At 31.7% G+C, this 24,518-nt stretch overlaps 3 long non-coding RNA genes across 3 annotated transcripts; all 3 read right to left on the minus strand.

The window, feature by feature from the left end:
- Positions 1–1,039: 1,039 nt before the first annotated feature.
- On the minus strand, positions 1,040–5,152 carry LOC143074774 (uncharacterized). Its single transcript, XR_012978073.1, has 3 exons — positions 4,981–5,152; positions 3,710–3,892; positions 1,040–2,078 (listed from the first exon to the last, which is right to left on the minus strand). It is a non-coding gene; the product is annotated as an uncharacterized LOC143074774 (long non-coding RNA).
- Positions 5,153–6,293: 1,141 nt separating this feature from the next.
- LOC143074775 (uncharacterized) lies at positions 6,294–9,130 on the minus strand. The gene is made up of 4 exons (XR_012978074.1): positions 8,986–9,130; positions 7,631–7,768; positions 7,037–7,144; positions 6,294–6,482 (listed from the first exon to the last, which is right to left on the minus strand). It is a non-coding gene; the product is annotated as an uncharacterized LOC143074775 (long non-coding RNA).
- Positions 9,131–22,507: 13,377 nt separating this feature from the next.
- On the minus strand, positions 22,508–24,518 carry LOC143074776 (uncharacterized). The gene is made up of 3 exons (XR_012978075.1): positions 24,272–24,518; positions 23,578–23,682; positions 22,508–22,681 (listed from the first exon to the last, which is right to left on the minus strand). It is a non-coding gene; the product is annotated as an uncharacterized LOC143074776 (long non-coding RNA).

Raw genomic sequence — 24,518 nt, forward strand, 5'->3', positions numbered from 1 at the left:
TGATACACTGCTAAGACTAAATGAAAGATTCTAATACGACGTCCTTCTTGTTGCACTTTTGTGATCCTGTTGTTCCTTCGTTTTCCTCTTACAAATGATATGTTTCCCTCGGATTTTGTTTGGAAACTGAGTAAGTTTTTCTCCACCGATGTATGACTTTTGAACACCGGTATACTACTGTTAACTTTATCCATTACTATTTGTAAACAAGGCAATGTTATGTTTTACACATGGGCACAAATTTACTGTTTATATTCTCGCTACTTTCATCGTTTGTTTAATAAAATACGTACATTGTAGCAGCTTAAATAAACGCCGTACATTGACCTATAATAGTTTACTTTTTTTAAATTGTTATTTGGATGGAAAGTTGTCTCATTGGCACTCACACCACATCATCCTATATCTATTTATAATTAACTGTTTATCAAACAAACCATATTTACCCTGCTTTTATTTCTTAACCTTATCAAAGAAGAAAATGTAATGTACAGTCTCCACTTGGAACATCATGACATGAAGGAATTATTGATTAGATGAAAATTGATCGCTTTAAAAAACATTTATCTATAAAAAAAGATTGATCACTCTGTTGTTGTGATGGAAGTCATGAATTTATAGAGACAACAAATATCCTGCAAAACTTAAAACCAGCTTTAAACCACCATTTTCTACATAAGAACACAATTCAGAAATATAACAGATGTTATGCAATCGTTTGATGTGTTTGTTCTTTTGATTTTACAATTTAATTTCAGACCTTCCGCTTTGATTGTTCCTTGGAGTTTTGCTTTTAATCTACTTTTTATAAACTAACCATCTGCTGGTAAAAGATATAAATAACTTTCAGAATGAATCAACCAGTTGTAATCAAAGTTTAATCTTTTTCAGATAGATATAAATGTAAAATGCAATTTTCATGTTCAACAACATCTACAATACCAGAAGTTTGTATGCATGGAATGACGTTTTTTAGGGTAGAATTCGTAAATGGTTTTCTGTTGTGTTAAGTAGGTATCGGAAAAATAGTAAAACACCATATTTACAAATATTTTATTGAAGCCAATTAACAGTTTGAACTTTTGATGAATAAAATCATAACACACGTTACTAGTATTTTATATGGCAGTTGATAGTTAGTAACAGTTTAAGGATATTCGCTTCTCTTGTTTTTGAACTTTTACCAGACATTCGGATATTCTCGGGTTTTATCCATGTAGTGTCATTAAAAAGTTTTGCCCTCTTACACCTACTTTTCTTTTCAAAATATCACTACACATAGTTTAAAATGTTTATGAAAGGATAAAGCTGTGAATGTTAGTTGTATGAACAATATAGAGAGAATAATATCTAGCTAAATGTGCAATGGCTTATATTAAACATCAAGCACATGAACCCATAATTAAAAGGCATGTTATTTTGAAACAGAGTAGCGAACATCCTTAAGGTGGTACCCAACACTTTAACTAAAATTAATTTGGCTCGTTTAATTTTCACAAAATTTTGACAAAGTATTTACTTCGGCCCTTTGACAAAAATATAAAAATTTTAAAAAATTTGAACCAACCGTTTTATCAGAAAAATTACACTGGTTATATAGCAGTTTGACAAACACTTATTTTGATCATTGAGAAGCTTAATATTCCTTTAACATGATAACGTAATTAAAACGTTCAGCTGATTTTACAGAGTTACCTCCCTGTAGTGTTAGGTACCACCTTAATAAGCTCAACGAAGATTTTTTTTTTATATCTTCCGAAATATTTGAAACGTTATTTTCTCTATTTTCTATCTTTATATTTCCCTTCAATTGCAGGGATACAGATCCTCGTCATTTTTTTCAAAGTATGACCACGTGGCATCACTGGTAAGATCAGCAGACGACTTTGATTTGGAATTAAAAAGTCTACATACATCGTCATTATAATTGTATCCTTTACAATGCCAATCTTTCAAACAGGCACTCGAGCAGGACATTTGACTTCTTGACAAAAACTCTAATAGAACATCATTTGTGGTATGTCGCATTGTATTTCCAAGAAATTGGGAAGTCATAGATCGGTAGCATAGCAAATCATCTGTAATATAAAATAATGAGTAAAATCGTAAAAAGTAAAATCTCAAAACTACTGAACTCCGAGGAAAATTCAATCGGAAAGTCCCTAATCACATGTCAAAATCAAATGACGAAACTCATCAAACGAATGGACAACAACTGTCAATTGCAGTTGTGTGTTTGGTTGTTGTTTAAATCGGTTCTTTTTCTCATTTATTTGTATTTGACATTTTTTATTAATTAATTTACGTTAATGTAACGGATATAAACAGGTTGAAATGATAGGAGAAAATTCTCTGATAAAGCCAATAAAAGAAGGTTATACACATTTGTTGATAGATGATTACTACTCACAAGCTTTTTAACAAAGAGATTCAAATGGTAATTTTAATCTTGGTCCTCGTAAAACTAATATTTTATTGTCGCAAATTAAATTAACTTATCGACGTAAAGCAGGGCTATGTTCACAGATAAAATTAAGTTTTACAAAGGCACAGTTTAAAATGCAATACCGTTATTTCAATTATTATGCCAAATATGAAAATGAATTACGCTTAATATTTTTCCTAAAATCATAAATGACGAAGTTTGCGAATGTGTTCATCGTTATCTACAATATGTGTTATCACAAGCATTCTGCTAATGCCAAACAAAAACTCTCGACGTATTCATACTTGTCGTCCTAAATGGATTTATCATAGACAACAGTAGATTTTAAGTTGTGACTTTGTTGTTTATCTTTTAAAAAATTACAATTTCAAGAACGTAGAACAATAGTTTTTCAAATCATGTCAACGTCCTATGACAATTATCGTTATAAACAAATTGCAATAGAATATAAAAATAGATTCGTCTTGTATTTTGTAAATATAAAAAAGAAGATGTGATATGATTGCCAATGAGACAACTGTTCACAAGAGAGCAAAAAAACATAGAAATTAACAATTATAGGTCACCGTTTGGCCTTCCAAAATGAGCAAAGTCCATACCGCATAGTCAGCTATAAAAGGCACCGATATGACAATATAAAACAATTCAAACGAAAAAACTGACGACCTTATTTATATATAAAAAATTAACATTAAACAAATATGTTACACATACATAAATGACTATTACAGACGTGAAACCATGTGATTTTGGTAATCAACTTTGTTTTTGGACAGTTGATGTACATATTATTTTGTTACTAATGTCGTATATACAATCCCTTTCAGTTTCCCAAATTGTAACCCACCAAACTAGACTATTTACCGGGTTTGTAATGATATGAGCAACACGACGGGTACTACATGTGGAGCAGGATCTGGTTACCCTTCCGGAGTAACTGAGGTTACCCCCAGTTTTTGGTGTGGTTCGTTTTGCCAAGTTTTTTTTTTCTATGTTGTGTCATGTATATTATTGTTTCTTCTTCTTTTTTCATAGCGTTGTCAGTTTTTTTTTATCTATGAGTTTGAATGTCCTTCAGTATCTTTCGACCTTAAAACTTCAATCATGGTATCTATTATGAGTTTATTTATTTCTTTATAAGTCAGAAGAAAAGAAAATATGTCTTTAAACTATTATAACATCATATAGATTTCAACCTTTTCACGAATCTTTTTCAATTTCGAAGTTTCATTTTTTCTAAATTAAACTAATGTACGTATTTACCTTGCCGAGTACATATATCGTTCAAATTCTCCCATTTAAAACTATTTCCATCGCATGTTATAATCTTTGATTGTGATCCATTTGAAAAAGAATAGTATGGGTCACATATATATTCCGTTGTATTGGAGTCCTTTAGATACTTCGAAGCATGCAGCAACGTTGGTGTTTCATCACACATGTGTACTAAAGACAAAAAAAAAATAAACTAATAAAATAAAAGTATTTGGACAATTAAGTGAATTTATTTGTTGTTTTTGTCTCTCTTTAGTGAGCAAATATATTAGTGTTTTGTTATTGAAGCGATATTCTAACAGCATAACTTAAAATACTTTAGATAGCTGTTTTATTCGTTCGTTCATACTCTTTATTTCTTTTTTATCTACAAGCGACAACTAATGAACATGTTCATAATAATGGAAATTTACAATTGTTTGAAAGAACTTGAATTACTTTTGAAGTACAAAGAATTAGACTTTTATCCTCAACTTTTGCAAACGGTTCAAACAGTACGCATCAGTCTTTCGTTTCTTATTTTATACATCTTAAACATAAATTTTGTACAATTATTATTATTTGTGATAACAATGACACGTACCAATTGAAGTGCATCTTCAGTGAAATTTGGGCCTCCTAACATGATTTCGATAGATATGCATTTTTCATTTTCATATTTGAACCGTGGTTAACTCTTTAAAAATCAGCTAAATGTTTTAATTACGTTGTGTTGTTAAGGGAGTATTAAGCTTCTCGATGAATAAAATGATTGTCTGTCAAACTGCTATATAACCAGTGTAATTTTTCTGATTAAATTCTTGGTTCAATCTTTTTGAATTTTTTTATATTTTTGTCAAAGTAAGTACTTTGTCAAAATGTTTTGAAAATTAAACGAGGCAAATTTATTTAGTCCAGGTGTTGGGTACCGCCTTAACCACTTAAAACTTAGTTCAACCAATCTATGTATTCTTTCATTTTGTTAATGTAAAAACGAATAAGTGACATATTCATGAGGTGAAATATTGGAAAGCTCAACCAACTAGAAGAATTAGTCTATTGGTAAAGTTTACATTAATTTTTGGCAAATTAAAATGCATACAAAAATATTTCGACAAAATATATTTTAGCAGGACAAAAAACCTTTAATGAAAAATCGTTGAAAAAGCTGATTTAACCGACAATTAACAATAATATAGCAAAAATAAAGCAATGAATGTCGAAAAAGGAGCGAAAACATGACAGACAACACTTAAAGTAAAAGACAGATTAATACAAACCATCGCAATGCTTTAACGTTACATCCCACATGCCTGTCTCGTTACATGTTACATACTGGAATGTGTCATTGTGTGACGTCATAAAGTATTGATCACATGTAACAGCTATGACAGTGTGCACGGAATCTTCGCTAGAATTCGCCTTTGCGTTTAAAGGTGCCTGTAACTGGATACAAGAAGCTGGAAATATAAATATTTAAGAAATATATACGGACTCAAATATTCTTCATTACCCTAAAACAGAACACATTTTCTCATATATGTGCTCATACTTTGATCATCCTTATTAACACAAAAAGAGTTCAAAATAACAGAAGGACATTAAAACAAATATAAAACAGACAGTATCGCATATTAATGAGAGGTTCATCTATAAAACAAGGCTAAGTCAACCATTTGCTCCTAAAGGAAATGCCTGTACCAACAGAAATATGGTAGTTATTTTTTATTAGTTTGATGTGTTTCACTTTTTTACTTCGCCATTTGTTCAGTGAGTTTCTTATCTTTAAAGCGTTTTTGTTTCTTTTTTTTTTTATTTGACTGATTGTTAATTGTTTTTATAGTAAACTGTTATGATCTGATAGGTTAAACCCTTGTCGTACAGTTACACCGCTGTCATAAGTTTGTGAAAGGCATTGGTGCTTATAATTTATATAGTGGTTGTTGTACGTTGCTGTATATCATATTTGTTTTCCCCTTTGTTGTTTTGTTCATAAATCTAGCCTATATTTTCTCGACGATTGTCATTTAGGTGCATTCAATAACCTTTTTTAAACATTGAATTTATTTTGATTTCTACTTCAGTTTGGAACTTGCAGTTGTATCACATTTTTTTATGTTTATAATCAAGGAAGAATAAAGGCTTACAATTATAAACATAAAACTGCTATTCGTAAATTCGATAGATACTTTTTTCAGTACACAAATATGCTACATACTGCTTGATTTAGCTTGATCTACTATGTTCAATCCACTTTTGTTTATCAATAAAAGCCCGTACAAACATTTATTTCAGTCATTCTATTGACTCATGTAGTCGAGCGTTTATTAATTTGTATATACATTCCTTGTTTGAATACACCTTAGATTTGTTTTCAATTATTCTGGTTTTCTGTTACAAATCTGTTGTATTGAAGAATAAAATCATGCTTCATGCTGAATCTTGATTGTAGAAAATATACGCAATAGGTATATTGTAAAATATCATTATTACGAAAGGTCATTTATAAACACTGTCGGTCTATGGAAAAGACGGGTTGGTAGTTTTGATTTATTTCCTTTCTTAAAAAAATTAAAAATATAAATACCTTCACACATCAATATGTCTTGTGACCATTTATTATCTTGTAGACATGTGTACGACTTTGTCAAGTTTTTATCTAAAAATTTGCCATCAATACATGTATCCGTCAAGGTTGACTTGTATGTGTATAATCCTGGAACAGGCATTGTATAGTTTCTGGTAGCTTTATACTCTGTAGGAGGATCGGGGCATAGTTTGTCTAAATATAGAGAAAATATAAACAATTACAGTATATAGTTATATAATCATAATAAGTAGATATAATTTAGAATATGGAAAGCTTTTTGTCTGATAGGTTATAGGGTATCGATGGTATATAGTTATCAAACGTACCAGGCTTTTAATTTGATACGCCAGACGCGCGTTTCGCCTGCATATGATTCAACAGTGACTATCAGATAAAAACTGTTAAAAAGCCGAACTATAACGGTGATAGCTTATATTCGATTTAATAAGTGGGGAGTCTTTGAGAGCATTATAGATATTGCTAACACGTCTGTATAGCTTAGCTCGCTGTAAAACATTGAGACTATTTTTCAAGATGCTATTTTATCATCAAAATTTATTTTGCTCTACTGATCTAATCTATATTGTGCAATTCAAAAGTTATCTAGAACATATATACTCTTTCTTAGTAAAACATGTGCTATAAATGCTGTTATAACTTGTGTTTTAATACACATATCTACTATTGCATGAACAATTCAGTATTTGAAATGAATTATAAGATAAAATGTATACATAAATTCATACCATATGTTTTGTAAACTAATAGTCTGTTGTCAGTGTTGCACGTTTGATTTTCAGAGGTCCCGTATGTAGACGGCAGGGTATTCCAGCAATAACAATGTGTTGAATTATCTAAAATCAAATTGTGTGTCGTAGTATATGAAACATATTCGTAAAACATGTAGATAAATACAGAACGAACAGGTGACAAGCCTAATCAGCTAATATCATATAAGAAAAAACATCATAGATACATCAGGTACTATAGCATGTATAAAACTTTTGAAAATTAATAGCTCCAAGTTAGGTTGCATAATGTTAGTATAAATACTGACACACATAACTTTCTGAAATAATAATTAAACTAAATTATTTACCACAACTCGACTATTTCTCATTGCGGGCCCTTTAATAGCTGACTATGTGCATGGTTGGAGGTTGTACGGAGACCTATAGTTATCAATTTCTGTCATTTGATCTCTTGTAAATGATTGTTTCATAGACAATCACACCCCATCTTCCTTTTCTTATAAATATATGACATTTATTTTATTTCTGCATAAACATGTACATAAAATTATGTCTTATACATGATGTAATGTTATTTACAAAATTTACCTTTGTAAAAACTGCACAACGGATAATCCAGTTGCAGACATGATACTTTGCAGTTATCTAAGGTAGAGGCAGGTGTAGAGTTTGTATTCTTTCTTATTTCGTCCGTCACATAATAACACTTCACAATCGACTGACTATCTGTGTAACCAAAACAGTTTTAAGACATAACATCTTATTACTATACTGGTTTTCATTATGTTTATATTGTATTGCGTATAACTACAAAATTTATGTTTAATAGCACATAAAACATTATCCATTACATTTTATTGATAAAAGCAGATGCATAATTCAAAAAGATGAAATATTAAGAGAGCATTTCAAAACGTAGTCAACGGTGTACTTTTACAAATTGTGACTTTGATGGAGACTGGCGTTGGTAATCACTCCACATCTTGAATTTATATTCAATTACATTATGCTTAGTAAATAGTTTTATAAGTCAATTGTTTAGTAAAGTTGCCTTTAGTGACACAAAAATAATGTGTGGATAAGTTTAAAATATATATGGTGCTAGCATTAACATTAAGACGTTTATAAAAAGAGAGGGCTTCTTCCGTCTTCCTATGAAAATCTGTCTGCAGAGTACGATGTTTTGTCCTCTGTCTGTCACCCTGTCTCAATTGGGATTGGGAAAAATAAAAGTTTTGACAGAGAGGTTTGCAGTGCTCTTTTTTGTATGTCTGTCAAAAAGTATAAAACTAATTGGCAGTTGATTGTTTTCGTATCTTGTTGTGTATTTACTCTGATTGCGTTGGTAGTCATACCTGATACTGAATGGTTAAGGTTCAATTAATTTACATTTTTTATAAGCACCATTTTAGAAAATGGCATGTATTGTAAAAAGCTGTTCAGTAAAGGGATCGATTGATCGAGTTTGACACTTAATGTCATTTATTTTTGTTTTTTGTCATTAGGTTCCTGTTTTAAGAATTTTTTTTGCACATTTCTTTCAACACAATGGAATTGTATGCGACTATCAGACAGGTCAGAGGTTTAGCTAGCTAAAAAACCAGTTTTGATCCACCCTTGTCGTCATAAGAAAATGTCAGGAATATGACAGTCCTTTCGTTTGGTGTGTTTGAGCTTTTTGATTTTTATATTACTTTTCGACCCCACCCCCATATTTTAAATATACAAGACACAGGTCGCTGCTTTTGGGTAACAACTAACGGCTTATATTGTTACAATATTTTCGTTTCAAAAGACTTAAATAAAAGGTTAAGATTTGTACATATTTAGATTTCCCTCTAATATCAGTAATACCTTTATTTTCTAAGTTACCCATATTTTTTTTTAAATACAATGTTATAATAAAGTGTATTAATTCATTGGTGAGACAGAAAAATACGTACAGTTATAAGACGACAGAGGTTGGCCAAGGATCTGCACTCGTAAAGCTGGCCAGTTATTCCAATCAGTCAGTTGAATCGTAAACTCTCTTGTGATGATAGGGTTCGAAAATATATTGTACTTTAATGAACTCCTATCAGTATTGCCTTTGAACTGTTTAAAGAAAACAGTGTAATATAATTGAACATCTACCACAGATCTAGACTCACTTACATTCCTTTGTTGATTCCATGACATGTTATTCTATAAATCTCTATATTTAAGCATCAATATAAAAACCAGATGGAACAAAGACCATTTGGCTAGTTTTTTTGTATATGCTCGAATGATTAGTTAGTGTGTGCATCGACATGTTTACAAAACGGACAAGGGAACATGTTTTTGGTATTTATATACTGTTTAGGGGAGGGACAATATATATCGTGGAACTAATAAATATTTATGCGTATCTCCTCTCTTCACGCTGTTAAATTTCGTTGTTGTTATTCCATTTTATACCCTGAACGTGTGTGCGTGGTGTAACCTTTCCTGTTGATGAAATTAACTTACATTTACAGGATTTCCTTCATGACTATATGTAATCTCCTGCTCCAGAGCATCATCCAAGTATTTAAAAACAAATTGGCGGGTCCATTCGTGGTTTTTACCTAATGGATTACCTGAAGTTAAAAAGAAGTGAATCAGGTTAACACTGAGTATACTAGTAATTGTTCTTTTCTGTTCGGGTTTTCGTCTAAAGCAAAGCAGTCCATTCGATGAAGGGATGGAATTTTCATATTGACCGAACTAAAGGGAATACCTACTTTATTAAAAGAAAATGACAGGAAGCTAGATGTATGCAACATCAAATTATATTTAAAAGGATAGGATACAAATACAATCCTAACAATAAAAAACCAATATATTTCAAAATTGCATTATAAAAGTCCAATTTAAAAGAGAGATACCCAGCTATTCATGCGAGTAACAGTACGTACAGGAATAAGATAAACATATTAAATGGCTAAATTTGAACTTATATTGGTTTAAATCACATGTAAATATTAATACTTCTTACCCTGTGTAACCAATCCAGTGATGATAACATCAAATGGATATTTGAAAGTTAAATAATGACTACCATTCAATGTAGATGGTTTCCATGAATCTTCTTCCTCATATGGCCATTTCAACCTGATTTAACAATACAAAAGGCAATAAAGAACACATATACATACGGACAATCAGTAAACACTTTTGTAATCACTTGAACGTAAGTGATTCATAAAGCTATTTTTATAGTATAGTATAGTTTTAGGGTAGGGTGGTATATTTAGTTGAGACAACATTCGACCGACCAAAATATAAAAGACAACAACCGGTCACTAAACGGTCGTCAATACTTAACAGGTGCCTGTAAAATATTTCAAGTTAACAACCGTACAAATTGCATAAAATGTTTTTACTTTTTGACATTAATGAAACATCTTCTAATAAAATAGGTATGCGTATTCTACCATTCCATAAAAAACAAATTCTTTAATTCTATGAATACATGATTATAGTAAAATCATCTGTTATGTCAAACTTAAATCTCATTTTTCTTATGAATATATATCCTTTTATTGTGTTATATGCATGTTAGGAACATTTTGACTGAATGGGGATTCGCATGGCCGCTGATACATGCAAATCAGGAGACAATAACATGGTAAACAACGGTCTAACCACCTTTTTTTTTTACTTCAATCGATTTTCTCAACCATTTGTAAGATTTATTTGTCTGTTCTTCGTCAATTTTAACATTGATAAATTACTATCAACTTATTTTAAAAAGAAATGGAATTGCTTCTGAATATTAGCAATTATATTCCTTTACCTTGATTTGGAGCTATCGTGGTTAGACATATATGTTGAGGACTTTAAATCAGGCAGCGTAGAAATTGGCATGAACGATTCCCCTGTGAAGAAAACAATGCACATTATAAGCCGTTAAATTCATCTGTAGACTTTTCACTTAACCTGTAACATATACTTATTTCGATTTCAAATTCACAATTTAAAAAACAATTTACTGATTCAAAATTAGTTTCACCTGGTATCATGTAGAACAATATTTAAAGAAACACAAACGAGTTCAAGGGAGTATATTTTTCAACTTAAATATACAAATTCATTAATTACTGGTCCTTATATCATGCCTTTAAATATATGTATCACAATATTATATCTTGAAGTTTATTGAATACTGTTCAAATGGAACCATAAAGGTGTTTTACAGTAGGCAGCATTTATTAACAATCTTACCAGTGTCGAAACATTTTACTCTGAAGGACTTTGAAACATAATGTGGTTTTATATAATACCAAGACGGTTCTGTAATTCCATATGCCAAAAGTTCATCACAAGATTCATAAATGTCCATGTAGAAAGCTGTAAAAATGTAGATATTTTTTAATCTTCATTACTAAAACTTCAACATATCTGCAAAAAGTAGTAAATAATGAATACTGTGTGACATGGACCATTTGAGGATTTATATGAGTTATGGTGCATTATACAAATTAAGATAAACAGCGGCCGACTTCCCTTATACATGTACTTTAATTTTTTATCTGACCTCACTTAAATGCATAAACTAGTTAAACATTTCTCTCTTAAACCTTACATTAATAGCGATTTGTTCTGGTAAATGACAAAATATAAATCTATTGTATATGTTTTAAGATATGTGGCAAATGTTGATGATCTATTGACCTAACATGTCTTATTTCGAGTTGCCTAGTGAACTTTCAGCTGTAATGATTTATGTAATGTCATCTTTATCACAAAAGAGCCAAAATATAGTAATATGATATATACCTCAATATATAAAAGTAATCACCACTGAATGCACTTGAATTAAAATTATTTATAAAAAAAAAATGTGGTATGATTGCAAATGCGACAACTCTCCACAAGAGACCAAATGAAACGGCTATACAATTGGAACAGCCCATACCGCATTGTCAGCAATAAAAGGCACCAAAATCACAAGTTTACAGTATTAAAAGTTTACTTACAAACATTGTAAAGAGCTATAGATTCAATACTACCACAGGCCTGTGAACTGTACCCTGGACATATATCGCAAGGATCGGATGACATGATAACATTAATGACATCATTATAACATTTGCAGTCTATCTTATTTGTAATGGCAGCATATTCTGCATTATGTCCCACACAATACTGGATACAAAATGATGCCGACATGCCGGAATTACTAAAATGGCTAATTACCGATGTCGTAACGAGACTATCTGCCTCGACACAGCCTATATATCCTGAAAATATATATAAATCTAATTAAATGTTTATTCGAAACTAATTTGCATGTTTAAGTTACTGTTTGATCCTGTTATCAATGATGCAATACTGTTTTCTTCAAAAACTTCGACCTGCACCGAACCATTTATTACTGTCATAAAACATGAAACCCTAGTTAAATGTAATACGTGCAGGAAACAGGTAATTTGTAAACATTTCACTTAATGATAGCTTCTTGTAAGAGTCTTCGTATCCTAGAGTTTTATTGTCTCCACCTCTCTGTCAGTAGACACCATATTGATACTTTCCTGCTTTTACGTTGGTTGAGATATCTGATAATTGTTTTTTAGATTTTTTTTATTTAATTCTAAGGTTATCCTGCTTTTCAGTTTTTTCTTTGGGGCAACTAATTAACTTCCGGTTATTTTGTCTTTTTGTGTTTTCTAAGTGGTTTCCAACAATCTGCAATTGTTCATGCAATTAAGTTATACACTCATATCTCCATACTTACGACTTGACGTCTGACAGACAAATGGACTAGACGATGATTCGTGTTCAGTTGTTAAAAATCCATTAGTTGCATTTAACCATGTGAGATACACCAAGTGACCAAATGCACCATTCGCATCAAACAAAGACACGTCTGAAAAGCGTTGTCCATCACCATGCAAGTATTTCTGGTTTCCAAATTGATTGCTTAAACTTGTCCAGTAGTAATCGAAACGTTTATACTTAGGAACATTATTCAAAAGGTTTAGAAATGTTATGCTAGACATTGTTGGTGATACAAGAAAACTGTTACTGTTAATGCATACTTGAGCTGCTGCTTGATATGATTCGGCGGTAAAACTAAATCTAAAACAGGCTCCTTGGTAGCCATACCATCCTGCTTCACAAATAGTTTCATCTAAAATCATCAGCGATAAAAAAACATTTATAGGCGTGTATATCATTCAGAAAAAGGTTTACATAGAAAAATAAAATTTAATAATAATCATAATTTAAAACTAATGTCTTGCTCACCATATTTCTAATTCATAACTTCAAGTAAGCCTTATAGTATGATTTATTTCAATTCACCAAATTCTCCATAAAATTACAAGATATGTTCATAAAAAAAGGAAGATCTTTAAAACCTTCAGAAATTTGTAAACCAAATGTGTAAACAGAAAACGGAACATTAGCGTTGATCGCTATCATTTTCTATTAGTTTGTCAAATGATTAAGTAGAGTTATAACTTTTTTATATAGCACAAGGAACTGGCAGTGCATTTTACAGATCCGTTATACAATGATACATTTGTATGTGTTTTGATCGATGACGAAAATAAATCAAGTCTCAAATATTCAGTATTATTGCTATTTTACTGATAATTTCCTTTCTGGGCACAGAAAAGTGATACGTAAAATTATCGCTAGATACAAAGAGCGCATGTGCCGCTGTCAATGTAAACATCAACGCCGTCATAGGCAAAATAGCGATAGACAGATTATCATTGATACCAGCTCAACCAATAAAGTCAATCTCTTTTAGATGATCAACGATAATCTATAAAAATCGTATAAGCAACTAATGCCGTGACTTTAAGTAAATAAGATTCATGTTCGATCTTTTTACTATTGCAAAAATAGCGATTGGATAGACATTGCAATGATTAATTTTACATTTTTGTCATTTCTTTTACACTCGCTATAAAAAATGCACTCAAAAATAATCAATTTTCTCTATATTAACAAGAGTCGTGGATACTTCTTGTTTTATCACACAATTACTTGAAGTATGATATTAAGTCACAGAAATGCATGTTCAATGAAACTAGAGGCTCTAAAGAGCCTGTGATGCTCACCTTGGTCTTTAGATGTTGATATTAAACAAAAGACACAGATGAATTCATGACATAATTGTGTTTTGGTGATGGTGATATGTTTGTAGATCTTACTTTACTGAACATTCTAGCTGCTAACAATTATTTCTATCTATAATGAACTTGCCCCAGTAGTTACAGTGGAAAATGTTAGTAAAAATTTACAAATTTTATGAAAACTGATAAACTAGAGGCTCTAAAAAGCCTCTGTCGCTCACCTTGGTCTATGTGAATATTAAACAAAGGACACAGATGGATTCATGACAAAATTGTGCTTTGATGATGGTGATGTGTTTGTACATCTTACCTTACTTAACATTCTTGCTGCTAACAATTATTTCTATCTATATTGAACTTGGCCCAGTAGTTTCAGTGGAAAATGTTAGGAAAAATTTACAAATTTTATGAAAATTGTTAAAATTTGACTATAAAGGGCAATAACTCCTAAAAGGGTCAACTGAGCATTTTGGTCATGTTGACTTATTTGTAAATCTTACTATGCTGAATATTATCGCAGTTTACAGTTTATCTCTATCTATAATAATATTCAAGGTAATAACCAAAAACATCAAAATTTCCCTAAAATTACCAATCAGGGGCAGCAACCCATCAACGGGTTGTCCGATTCATCTGAAAATTTCAAGGCAGATAGATCCTGACCTGACAACCATTTTACTCCGTCAAGTTTGCTCTAAATGCTTTGGTTTTTGAGTTATAAGCCAAAAACTGCACTTTACTCCTATGTTCTATTTCTAGCCATGGCGCCCATCTTGGTTGGTTGGCCGGATCAAGCCACACATTTTTTAAACTAGATACCCCAATAATGATTGTGGCCAAGTTTGGCCCAGTAGTTTCAGAGGAGAAGATTCTTGTAAAAGGTAACAGACGACGACGGACGACGACGACGACGACGACGACGGACGACGGACGCAAAGTGATGATAAAAGCTCACTTGGCCATTCCGGCCAGGTGAGCTATAAATGACTATAAAGGGCAATAACTCCTTAGGGGGTGAATTGACTATTTTGGTCATGTTGACTTATTTTTAGGTCTTACGTTGTTGTACATATAATATTGCTGTTTACAGTTTTTCTCTATCTATAATAATATTCAAGATATTAATCAAAAACAGCAAAATTTCCGTAAAATTACCAATTCAGGGGCAGCAACCTAACAACGGGTTGTCCAATTCCTCTGACATTTTCAGGGCAGATAGATCCTGACCTGATAAACGATTTTACCCGATATCAGATTTGTTCTAAATGCTTTGGTTTTAAAATATAAGCCAAAAACTGCATTTTACCCCTATGTTCTATTTTTAGCCATGGCGGCCATTTTGGTTTGTTGGCCGGGTCACCGTACACATTTGTTATACAAGATACCCCAATGATGATTGTGGCCAAGTAGTTTCAGAGAAGAAGATTACTAAGATTTACGAAAAATGGTTAAAAATTGACGATAAAGAGCAATAACTTCTTAAGGGGTCAACTGACCATTTTTGTAATGAAGTCTTATTTGTAAATTTTTCTTTGCTGAACGTTATTGCTGTTAACAGTTTTTCTCTATCTATAATAATATTCAAGATAATAACATAAAACAGCAAAATTTCCTTAAAATTACCAATTCAGGGGCAGCAACCTAACAACGGGTTGTCCGTTTCATCTGAAAATTTCAGGGCAGAAAGATCTTGACCTGATAAACAATTTTACACCATATCAGATTTGCTCTAAATGCTTTGATTTTTGATTTATAAGCCAAACACTGCATTTTACCCCTATGTTCTATTTTTAATTATGGCGGCCATCTTGTTTGGTTGGCCGGGTCACCGGACACATCTGTTATACAAGATACCCCAATGATGATTGTGGCCAAGTTTAATTTGGCCCAGTAGTTTCAGAGGAGAAGATTTTTGTAAAAGTAAACGACGACGACGACGACGACGGACGACGGACGCCAAGTTATGAGAAAAGATCATTTGGCCCTTTGGGCCAGGTGAGCTAAAAGTTCAAGTTCTGATACTTTTCTCCCATTGTAATTTACTTGCCTGCGAACCCACACTGGGCATTTTCTTGTGAACCAGATATGTTTAGATTATATGTGTGGTTGTAGAATATACCAAATGAGTACAACTGTTCACAAGACTGGGCTAAAGTTGAATTTGCTATAAAAAAAAGATTGAATTTAGATATTGCTTGACCGTAATTTTATTACATTTAATCAAATAGTGAGAACATATTTTAAAATAACATTTTTAGAGGTGTAGCAGATGCTTTTTTTGTGCTTATGTTCTAAGTCAGGAGCATCTACCTTTGGTAGTCTTTACATGCTTGTTAATTTTAATTCAATTACATGTTTAGGAGTTTAGTATCACGTCTATTTTGGCTTAACTATAGACATTTTAGTTTAAGGGTCAGCTGAACACAGCTTCCGGGTGAGGTATTTTCTTGCGGTGTTGAGGACCTTTTGGTAGCCACATTCCCAATATTTATTCTCAATTGTGATTTTCTTTGTTAGACATGTTAGAGTTTGAATATTTAATATGAGGCTATTATACAAGTCGTGGTTTGTTGGTATAGTGTATGCAATTTAGAAGTCGTCGTCGCTTGTTACTATGTAACATATTTGTTTCTCGCACATTATTCTGTATACCAATCATGATGTTAGTTATCTCGTTTTTTATTGTTTTAAAATTGTCATTTCATTTTATAGCTGAGTTTGTGGTATAGACTTTGCTTTATTTTGTAAGACCTCTAGTTCTTAATCTTTGCGTCGTTAGGTCTCTGATGGAGAGTTGTCTCGTTGACAATCATTCCACATCATCTTATTTTATATTGTTTTGTGTTGTCGTATTTTTTTCGTTCTGCATCTGTATGTTTTTCCACTAATAGTTTTAGATTAACACTTGTTTTATTCTTTCTTTTTTTTATTTCATACTAAACTATTTCTTTTTACCCTGTTAATGGGTTCCTACAAATGGTGATGAAACAATAACAGTAAATCTAATTACTTACCTATATCATATACATTGATGTTATTTCCCGATCCACAGTATTGAAGAAAATTACCAGGACATCGTGTCGAACAGTTTCCAGAACTTAACTTTGTCATAAAACCTAGATCGTTTTCTTTAAGACAAAAGCATGCGTCATCCCTTATTCCTGCAAATGTTGTATCATTAGCGATACAAAGCTGTTTACAGAGTGTTAGTTCCATCGGGTTGATGTAAATAGGTATGTTGTTCAATATTTTACCGTCATAACATCCCACATTATCTAAAAAAAAGAATATATTTTATATTAATTTGTGTTTTACAGTGTATATAAACATCAGTAAACAACTGTCGCCTTTACTCAGAAAAATATAAAAGATTTTTTAACCGTGATGTATTGTTATCAGAAGTTAAGCAAGTAAAAATCAAACGATCATTATTAACAATAGTTTGTTTTTTTAATTATGAGACTCACGCATACATTTTTGTTGTTATTTGTATAACATGTATCAGCTTGCAGAAAATACTTTCTACTTTTGACAAAATTAAAAAGAGGGAACCATATGATTAGCTTATTAAATGTGTTTTTGTATTATTATTATTTTCTAGAATTTTAAACAAAAATTTTCAGTTACCATACACACAAAAAATAATTTGACACTGCTTCATATATGGAAATTCATAGTGACATTCCAACTTCTGATAACATGTTAAACACAATCATCACTTCAAGTTAGTATCACGCGTAAGATTCATTTTTAATAAGAGATTGCACATGGTTCTAAGTGATCTATCAGGAAATCAACTTCAATTAGAAATTATGTTACTTAAAGCAAAACCAAAATGTGCCATGTGTGAGATAGGTTATTTGTTTAGGAAATTATAAGTTATATCCCTTTATTTTATAATTCAACTAATCGGCATACATTAAAACTGTGCGTACCTTTCATCTCCTCACACAGCAAATTACTTGATGTCGAGGTTAACTCTGTCCCAGATAAAATTTTGTCATGGTGGTCATACTTTCCTAGTGACATATGAAAATATTGACTATTTTCGTTTTCCAAATATGGAAAATAGTCGGTTACTTCACCTGATGCCCAAGTGCTTGTGTACAAAGAAAAGATATTCAGCAATCCAATTCTGGTAATTTCTTGGAGTCCTAGCCAAGGTGAATCTAAAAATATAATTAAAACTATTCAATTCCGGATATAGATTTTTTTTTTTAAATATTATATGAAAATTAGGTACTATTGCCCAGAGACAAATCATAACTAAAGAGCAAATGAGGTAGAGGTTAATAACTAGTCATTTTATGAGTATTGGACCAAAGACAGTATTAGTAACAACTAATTAACAAAAAAATTATAAACAGAAGATATTTTAAATATTTTAGACTTTAAATAAGAAGTCACATCGGCCATTTCAATGTACAATGATTCTCGTGAGCACATCAATTTTTCCTCTTAGAGTATATCCATATTTTGGAAATATCACCTATATATCGTGGTTCATTAGTTTAACGTTAATTTGCTGTCTCAAAAATATTAAGTATTACATACGATTGTAAATTTTTTAAAGAAATGACATTGTGGCTGTAATGACATTGACAGAAATAGATAACATCTTTATTATTTATTTAATAAATACAAACGTTTAATTACGTTGAACCTTATTTAGATAAAACAGATTATAATCGTTAACTAATTTTTCTTAACAATGTTATTGTTCCAAAAAATACGATGATAATTCATAATGATAAATGAAAGAAACGTAATCCTTTACCATACTTGAGAGTAGAAGTTTTGAAAGCTAAACCATTGAAAAATTTGCCAGTATTAAACAAACCTGACCAACCTTTCTTGAAAGAAATTGATCCCAAGGGGAAACGCAAAATATATAACGACTACATCGTGTTCAAATTCAAACAGTTAACCAAACACAACCTAAAGTAACAAAATGTTTACAAAAAATACCGCATTCGGCAATCCTCGGTAGAATCCGCTACTCTCTTTATGTTAGATGAGGGTACGGAATCGGCCGAGTTGAAACGAATGAAAATATCGATCTCCAAGGCAAGTTTAATAGGGGGAGTCAATAAGAACTGGTCAAATCCAATACTATCATTCAACGCAACAAGTAAAATATAACTGCCATAATCATGAGTTGGTAAACTTTGAAAACTATATCGGGTGACACAACCCAATTTTCATTTTAAAAGTTGCTGAATACAAAGTCGCATGAACATAGGATATAATATCAATGTTTTTAAAGAAACTCAGCACGCAACGATGTATGACACAAGAAATTTTTAAAGCAAAACCTTTGAATAGTTTGACAGTATTAATCGGAACTTTCGAACGTTTCTAATAAAAAATCGATACATAGGGACGGAACATAAAAATACCGACAAATCCATTTACAAATTCAAACAGCTGACCAAACACAAACTAACCACTAACCAAACCAAAGTATTACCAAAAATAACGATCTCTTAGGCAAAGTCAATAGGGAAAGTCAATAAAAACTGGACAAATCAAACACTGTTAATCAACGCAACAAGTAAAAACAACTGCCTTAATCTTTAAAAAAAAAAAGATCCAGGAACACAAACCTTATTGACATTGCATAAGGTGTTGAAACCAAGGTTACACAAATGTGTATGTGGACTAAGTATTTACAAATACAAAAGGAAAGACACAGAATTAATTAAATTTACTGTGATTTCTCTCGATCCACGGCCGACACTCGGCTAACCGAGAGATTGGTCGGTTAATCTATATTGAGTATGCTGCTATATCGGTGGTTGGTCTGTTAATCGGGTTGGCTAAAGTCTGTTAATCAGGTGTTATCGAGAAAATCATTGAAAGTTCAGCATGTTTCATTGTATAACTTTCTAAATATATTTCCATCATACAAAGTATTCATGTCTAGCAAAACAGTTCAATGCACTGAATTCAGTGGTGTAATTATTATTTTTCTAGCTTCGATGTACGATCTATAAGATGAAAAGGCGGGTTACTCATCAATAAATTTATACACATTTCACACACATAAAATGTACACAAAATGACACATTGGTTAAATTTACTTGTATTCAATATTTTGAACATCGAAAAAAGAAAGGCATTATGTTTGTTAACCATATTGATATCATTGTGTGAAAAATCTACACGAAAATCTGTATTTTGGTGACATAAATCAATCTTTATTTAAAACCTGGTCTGTTAATGGGTCGGATGTATAAAACCCGGTCTGTTAATTGGTCTGTTAAGAGTTATGAATGACAATAAAAGTATAATTTTATTGATATACGGGGTGTTATCGGATCAAATGAGTAGGCTCAAGACGAGCGGCTACAATATACGAAAACAACACATGAGCAATGAAACATAACATATACGGAAACAACACATGAAATTGAAAATTGATTAAAATGGTTTCAAAAAGTGTAATATTAAAATAATGTTAATTTCATCCAAGAATGATCGCATATATCATGTTGATTCTGTTTAATTGTCATGAATGACACAAATGTGTCATCTACATTGGTAACCAGTATATAAATCAGAGATCAACGTCGTAATGTAACTAAACATCAGTAAGTAAAATATATTGGGATGACAAAATATGAAAAATAAAGAAAGAATAATGGGTAAGATAAATAAAATGTAAAAGCAAAATGACATAACAATTTAAAGAATACAGAAATAAACAATACCCCCAATCCGGACCCTCTAGTATACACGAGAATCTTGATGGAAACGCAGAATATAGAATAATATATTTAAGGACAGTAGAGAGTGATACATGTACATTGCTAAAACGAGAGAAAAATAATACTTGTTTAAGAACACACACATGAAACACCGATGGCTGTTGAAACAGTAACGGATTGCGATGTACTTATATTGGTGACAAAATCTAGAAGTTTACATGCGGACAACTATGGTGGGAGGTTAATGCCATTTTGCGTTTTAGCGTTTTAGCGTTTTAGCGTTTTCGCCTTACATATTTTATATGACGAAAACGCGAAATTACGAAGTCGAAAACGCAAAAAACGCGAAACCGATTTCTCGTTTTCGACTTCGCGTTTTAGCGTTTTCGACTTCGCGATTTCGCGTTTTCACCCTCTGGATATGAAAGCCGAAATTGCGAAAAGACGAAATGGACTTCACCGGCCACCATAGACAACTGTAGTTCTCCTCTGCACTTATGTAGAAAGGAACTAAACGGAATAAAATAAGTTGAAACTTAAAATAACCAAATGTAGCTGCATTCGCTCCTTTCTGTTTACTTCTTTAGAGTTATTTGTAAACAACATATGATTAAGTAATAGAAGAAAAGAACAAATTGGATGATGCTGAGGAATCAGGGTTTAACGTCCAGTGACAAATACCATGTTCATATGTGAACGAGAACACGTTATATGTACCCTGTGTTGTATTAGAAAGACACTTTCAGTCGGAATTTAGAACGTGCTACTTCGAACAGACACAAAAATTAAGGCTGATTGAAAACGTCAATAAAAAATTCATGCATATTCTAGAGGCCAATCCATATCACGTTATATTGAAGTGACACACCCTTCAATAAAATGCAAAGAAAGTCAAAATAAAAATGCTCTTTCTAGGATACTGTGGCACCGTATTGTCATTTTTGTTTACTCAGTAACATCACATTCTTAAATTTTTCAAGGGGAAAATATAAAGGTAGCAAAATTATTGTCGTGGCTAAATAACTCTTAACTGACACAATTTCAATTGTCCAACCCATTAACAGACTTTATTCCAATAATTTTCACTAAAACGTGGTATTATTCACGTTATTTTACAATTATAAAATATTTATTAATGTCAATTTATTTTTTAGAACCACAGTACTATTTTTTGTCCTTTAAATGTTATCTAAATTTGTTTGTTTCGCCTTTTATTAAAAAAAAATGCTATGCGTATAAGCATTAATACTACATGCTTGCGCGACGCCTTTTAGTTTTACTGAAAACTGCCGAGACTATGAAATGTTTTTACAAGTGCAAAATGTTCTATGATAGATATCATTTTGTCAGACACTTTTCTTTTTTTGATTTGGTTCTTATAACATGCCAAAAATCTGTATATTCAATAGAGTTTAACATTAATTTAAGCGTTTTACTCTTAACAGACGTATAACCAACCCGATTAACAGACCAATCGCCCATATAGCCGCATACTCAATATAGATTAACCGACAAATCTCTCGGTTAGCCGAGTGTCGGCCGTGGATCTCCCTTGAAAGTTATTGGTAGCATTCGAAACTGTTAGCAGTCATTAATAAATTTCGAAACGTGTTTGCGCCAAAAAATAATTAGAAAGAATTTTTTTAATTTTAACTCACTGGCTACATAATCATACAAGATTGTGTGGTACTCTTGGTCATAAATTGTTGCCAATTGTCCACCAATTTTTCGACACGTTTCTGTCATTGTGTAGAGTTCTTCTTCTGGGTCAACAATTTCGCCAATGAAACATCTCCCGTTAACTCCTATCCATTTTTCTTTACAAATTGTTTCACTATCTGGAAAAAAATGTACTTATACAGGCTACATATTCAATATCAAATTTATGTAAATTTTAATGATTGAAAATAAGTCGTAATACGTACCGTAAGGCAAATTTATATGTAGAAAAAATACATTTGCGAGTCGAAATGAAGTGCCAACAGATGCAGTAAATGTTGCCTATTTGATACAATTTTCCAGGTTTTGCGTTTTCCTTCATGTTTTCCTTGGTTAAGTGTTACTTTTCACAATCCGTCATATACTCGAAAGCGACTAGTTATCAAACTTCATTTGTTAGACAACATGACGAATGTGTTGATATGTTAGTGAAGAGTAGTTCATCTACTAAGACCGATCGGCCACCGAGTCCCTTTTATACTATTATGTCTAAAAACGATTTTTACGTGTTGTTTAACAATGTTTTGTCATAAACGTAACTAATTACATTATTTCTAACATATGTTCTCGGTTCATTGCATAAAACACATACATAAATGGCTGATATTCGGACAATAGTCTGATTTCTCTCAAATAATGACCTGAGATACTGGTTTTACAATATTCGTTTGTTCCGTATCATTCTTATTATTTTTTCACACGGGTATTTACTTATACGATCTTTAACATTATTTTCCGGAAATCCCGAATTGTTGGTGAAAATCACTTGCCGCATTTTAATTTAATGACACAATAGATTAAGTTCATTCCAACGATACAAATATCGATTATTGAATAAACTATAAAAAAATAAAATCGATACAAAATGCAATAAATGTTTATGGCTTAGTGAATTCAAAGGAAGTTTAAGGTTTTATTGTGTTGTTTATTTGCTTGATAATCGTTCTGCATTAGACGTCTTTGATTTTTCTACTTGTTGCATTTCTCAAATATCAAAATAATTTTCTATTGTTACCTTGAAATAAGCAATCCTGATTTCCACTACTGAGTTTATATTGTCCAGACAAGGTAATTCCCGCTCGAAATAAGTCTTCACAGGAACTATATGCAGGATACATAGCTGCAATGCATTTTGTAATTGATCGGTGACATCAAAATAAGATATAAACAATGAACGTTATATTAAAAAAAAATGCTTAAACTCATAAATATAATGCAAAAGAGAGCAAATAAGATGAAATTTGTTGACAAAAGAAGCACTAAAAGAAAATAAGTTCATTTGCATGTTTGAAATGTCAGTTTACAAGTTGAAACGATGTGTGTTTAACGTTATTTGTAGATTTAGTGTAGATTTAGTTCATAACTAATCATAAATTATTAAAAAAAAAAAAACAAAGGTAACTATTAAAACTTTTAAATCCGCTGAAAGTGTTTGCACCTGTCCTAAATTTCAGTGGTTGTCGTTTGTTGATGTGCTTCATAAGGGTTTCTCGTTTCTTGTTTGTATATAGATTAAACCATTTGTTATCCCGTTTGAATGTTTTTACACTAGTAATTGTTGGGGCTCTTATTGCTTGCTCTGCAGTTTGCGCCAAGGCTTCGTGTTGTAGAAGGTACTTTGCCCTATAATGGTCTACTTTTATAAATTGTGACTTGGATGGAGAGTAGTTTAATTGACACTTATTCTATATATTCTGATATAAACTTACATATGTTATATACAGACACAAAATCTCCTTCTCCACCACAAGGCTGACCTACTGGACAGATATTATTACAGTTATGTCCGTCTACCTTAGATCCTATGGTGTTGCTGCATGCACACTGATACGACTTCCCCACCATTAAATACGAACTTCCCTTTTGTCTGCAGAACTCCAAACATAATATAACATCACTGTGCTCATACACTGCCAATTGGTGGGTCACCTCTGATCCGTTAGTCTGGTGGCAACC

This window comes from Mytilus galloprovincialis, chromosome 5, assembly GCF_965363235.1.
Source record: "Mytilus galloprovincialis chromosome 5, xbMytGall1.hap1.1, whole genome shotgun sequence".
NCBI classification, from domain to species: domain Eukaryota; kingdom Metazoa; phylum Mollusca; class Bivalvia; order Mytilida; family Mytilidae; genus Mytilus; species Mytilus galloprovincialis.